We start from the raw sequence: 5,094 nt of genomic DNA on the forward strand, positions 1-5,094 counted from the left end.
TCAAAATCAATGTTACTAATTTTGATTTTAAAATTACCTCAGCTATGGGCCGCTTTTATAAGGCTGTATCTCTCCTGAGACCCAGTCTATTGCCATCAGGGCTGTAAGCATTCGTGTTATTGTACTCTGACCACACACACTGGGATTCAACCCATGTTGGAATCACCATGCAGAGGGTAGGACATACCAGCAAAGTCCAGCCAAAGCTGACCAGCATGGTGACTACATTAGAACCCAAATCTTAAGATTCAAGGGATGGGGAATATTATTAAATCAGATAAGCAACAACGTGGGTCATACTCCCTAACAGGCAGTAAATCACTACTCTACAATCACAGTTTCAGTTTCTGCTTTTATTTCTTTTTGAGCTCAAAGTTTGCTGGAGAAATTTGGGATTCTCAGTAGAGGACAGTCTGATTTGTGTCTCAAAAGTTTCAAGGGCTTGCAAAAGAAATGTGATTTTAATTTACAGCTTTTAAAACCCACTCTGCTTGAAGTAGTTTGCACATTAAGGTTATGACTACATGTCAACACAGCTCGTTGAAAGTTTAAAATATCAATCTTTAAACTTTGTTGTTGGTGGTTCTTATTCCTTTGGTTAGTTACACATAAGAAGTCAAATAACCGGTTTGACCAGGTTCCCCCTGACTGATTTGACAGCTGAGCTTGGTGTTATTGTTGAAACAATCTGAGAGCTGCTTTGGCTCCCAGCTCCGTAAAAGTTAAACACTGAGGGCATAGTTCCTAACTACATAAACCATGTTCCGGCATATGCCCTGGATTCATCATGGAGTTGTTATCAGCTCTCAAAATGGGCTTATTAGACTAGGACTAGAAGAAAACATTTCTATTCCTTAGTTGTCATTACTCAGTGGTAGTCTTATCTCTGTCTATATGCTCCCTTATCTGTAAGGGTAATTCATGAAATGGGACATAGAATGTGTAAACCACAGCCAAACTTTAGCAAAGTGTCGGTTTAATTTTTCTGTTTGTAGTAGAACCATTTGTAGATCTTATCCTCAAAATCTCTGTCTACCCAAGGTCATCATAGACACAATCTCTTGGAAAGAGCCAAGTGTGCTCTTATATTCTCCACTCCTCAGGTTTTACTATCTCTTAACCACAATTGATTTTCAAATTCACAGAGATCATGAAAACAAAAAAGAAAAATAATTCCCATTCTTTATGTCTTCTGTTGGCTTCTCCCTTATCTTTTCTCCCTCTGAATACAACAGAAAGAATCTTTTCTCTATATTAGAAAATTTTCAAACTTCTTGTTTTGTACTTTTACCTCCCTGATATCTTGTTTCCTGCCTTCTAGTCCTGCATGTCACACTCTCTAAAGGTCAGTGTCAATGTTGTGTGTCCAAAGTGGGATGGGGTGCCTGTGGGGAGTGTCTATCACTGGAGGTTTTCAAACAGGTGTTGAATGACATTTATCTGTGATATTATAGAGTAGGAGGTTGTGTTACACTGGTTTAAGGTCCTTTCAACTCTGAGATTCTAGATCTGATTATTGAAATCCATGTTTCCCCAGACCATGTCAGCACTTTGGGAATATGTCAGCTTGTTGAGAGACATTGTGTTGCATTAATAGCAGTAAAACCATCTCCAACTGCCAGTACAGCTGCCCAAAGTCACTCCTAGGTGTTCTTAGAAGTCTCTAGAGGTATTTCACATTTTTTGCAAGTCCTACTTTAGCTTCTGCTACACTAACCTTCTTGCAGCTCTTGCCACAGTTTCCAGAATATGCTCTCTAATTGCCATCAACCAAGCACCATCAACCTTGCCCGTCAGTGCCATAACCTCCATCATGTGCTGCCTCTGATGCCTGGAAGCCTCCAGGTGCTGAAGCAGGTCTGGATTCTCTGGACTTCGAAATGTGTAGTAGTTGTACTGCAGTCTGGGCAGAGGGCAGGAGAATGTCATCCTCCCCACTGGTGATTACACTGTGCTGTGTGGAAACTGTGACAGACTGAATTATTGCTCGTATTTCTGTACTCACCTGTGGTACTCACATATATACACATCCTTACCATGACCTCTTGAAGGGTAGAATGTACTTCCCTGCCCTTTCATTTTTGCCTTGAGTACATGGCTTGCTCTGGCTAATGAAATGTTAGTAGAAAAGATATGAATAGAGGTTTTAAAAGTGCTTGTGCCTATGGTCTTGTGCCTGTGCATCTGCTATCATTATGACCACTTACTCTGGGTAGCCTGGTTCCCAGCATGAGCGACAAGGAGAACAGCCACCTCAGATGACCTATGGGGTCTCCCTGCCAACCTGTAGAATCATGTGGATGAGAATAAATTATTGTTGAATTTGCTGCAGAGTTTTGAGGTGGTTTGTTATACAGCATTACTGTGGTAATGACTGATACAGGTATTAAATAAAGTAAGGCTGCTTATAAAATTACAGTGCCACAACAGCTTTGCTATCAAAATTTTTCTTATTTGTTCTTTGCCCTTTGTCACTTTCATAAAACTCAGATACAAGTTTATGGAAGGCTGGCCAATTCACAAATCTGCATGTCAAATATGATGCTAGATTTAGAGTTCCTTTTCTGCTTTTATGACTGAGCCTTTATTTTTGAGCAGTGCTTCTAATTATGGTTTCCAAAAAGGGTTCCTCAGATCTCTAGAGATTCTACTAATCAACCAGAATGATATCCACAGGAGATCCTCACTCCCAAGTGCTCAAAATTTAGAGCAATGTGTAAAATACCTCCCCTCATCCTCCCAATACTCCAGGCAAACCATATTATACTGGACAGAGATCATATTTCTTCATTTCACTCATGAGAGCTGAGCCCACTTCTATCTCCAACACAAAACATCTTATACCCCTCACCAGTTCCTTTAGACCCTATTCTCAAAGCAATAAATACTTACTGAGCATCTACTATGTGCTAAGCAATGAACTGAGTACTGGGAATACAGAGATAATAGAAATCCAATAATCCCTGACCTCTGAGATTATATTTTAGAATCATAGCTGCAGGTGCCCCAGACAGGACTTTCTTTGATAAGTGGAAAAATCCATTTTAACTTTCTTTAGCCTAGGCTGTTGTCATAACCAAGAATATCTTTTTGACACCTGGCCTAATTTGCAAGGTAAGTCCTCACTCCATATCCCAGCTTTATCCTCCTCAGTCACCTATTTGGGCCCCCTCTTTGGACTTCCAACTCCCAGATAGCTAGAGAGAGTACCTACCTGCCATTTTCAGAACTTCCCTTCCAGGCATACCTATGACACTCACAGCAGTACTGCAAATATGTACCACAAAGTTCCCTGCCAGATACTCTCCCTAGGTTACTGTAGGGCATAGGTAGTTGAGCAATGTTTGCATATTGATTCCTAGGGTTTTCATTACTTATCCTGTATGTCCATACTCCAATTTCTTTTAGCCAAACCTTTTCTTTCAAGGGCATCTCCTACCCTCTCTAAGGCATACACAACTACCGAATCACTAGAAGTGGCACCTCTGTGGATTTTGTTCCACCAAAATGCAGCCGTCTCCAATGACCACAGCAAAATGATAGCTGGTGTCTGTAGTCTCAGGGCTTTGCCCTAGAAGCATTCCTTTTTAAATGTTCCCTTATTTGTGGCTGGCAATTCGTTGCCTGGGCACTGCTTTAAAGAGGTGGATCCCTAACTGTACACACTGTTACAGCCCTGTGAAGCTTTCCAAATCTAGCACATTATAAATCTTTTTTCTTCAGCACCAGAAGTGGTTTCCTTGCCACACACAGCTGCCCTATTTTGCCCACCACTCTTCCTTGCACTGGGCCCATGGATGTGAGAAGCACAAGACCCATAGGCCTGTGACCAGGGGATATGAGGAACGGTTCTGGGATGAGGGTGGAAGGAAGTATTATTTGAATCACTAAGAAAGAATCTAAAGCAAAACCAATATATAGGATAAAGCTATAAAAAATTTTCATTGTAAAAAATATTGTTCTGATTTTAAATTCAAAAGAAGACAGTGTAGAAGAATTCAGCACATCAGTTGCTATTTCTTAATACTTACATTAACCACCCCAAAACCATAAGGGTAGGATATTTGCATAAGAAAATCTGAATAGTTTGCAAGATACCCTCATTCCAATATTCTGTCCCCCTCACCTTTCTCAAAGCCAAAGCCAATCATATAATACAAAAGAAGAGAGTGCTTCTGAGAGAGATAGAATGAGAGAAGAAAATTAGAAAAGCCCTATAAGGCACACCATGCTGGTTCATGTCCTTGGAGTCACCATAGGACTCACTGCAGTTAACACAGGAGCAATGCCAGCCCCCAGGTCAAAAGAGCAAAGCTTCTCAATAGGATCTTAGGAAGACTCATCTATCTCTGTCCAAGGAAAAGACCGTTCCTACCACAATGACAGAGGGAACTCTAAATGATGAAAGAGAGTGATTCCTCAGGTCAGCCCAGGCAAGATATTCCTCTCAGCAGTCTTCAGCACCTCTCAGGTAGGAATCTTATAGCAAGAGGTGGGGATGGGGGTGAGGACTTAAGCAGCCACATCTTCATTACCTGGGAACTTTTTATCATGCACATTCCTTAGCTTCTCTTTGATATATTTTAAAATGATAGACCTGGGATGGGGTCCCCTGGTGGGTACACTTAACAAACACCCAGAGGGATTCTGATTTGGGGGTGCCCTGCTCACAGTTTGAGGGATAGTGGTGACAGGCCAAAGACAGGCCAAAAACAACTCGAAAGACAAAAGACTTGAGATTCAGTCCTAGGCTTGTCACTAGATGTAGTGGCTCAAGTGCCTGATGCCTCCAGATTCTCTCTCTATAATGTGGGTTGGTTAGGCCAGATGAAGACTTCCCTGAACATCCAGTCACCCAGCCCGCTTTCAACAGGGCATCTATTTTATCAACCCAAGTTTCTAAAACAACACCTCCATTCTGCATTCAAAACAAGAGAGGCTAGTCTTCTGCAAAACAAACTTTAGAACAACTGGATTAGGCGATCCCTTACAGTGAAACCTACAACTCTGAGGGATCTGCTAAATCTGTTTGTTGTCCTAATTTCCTGGTTTTCCCAGGACTTTCCCAGTTTTAACCCTGGAAGTCCCAGGCTC

This window comes from Phyllostomus discolor, chromosome 3, assembly GCF_004126475.2.
Source record: "Phyllostomus discolor isolate MPI-MPIP mPhyDis1 chromosome 3, mPhyDis1.pri.v3, whole genome shotgun sequence".
Classification (NCBI taxonomy): Eukaryota; Metazoa; Chordata; class Mammalia; order Chiroptera; family Phyllostomidae; genus Phyllostomus; species Phyllostomus discolor.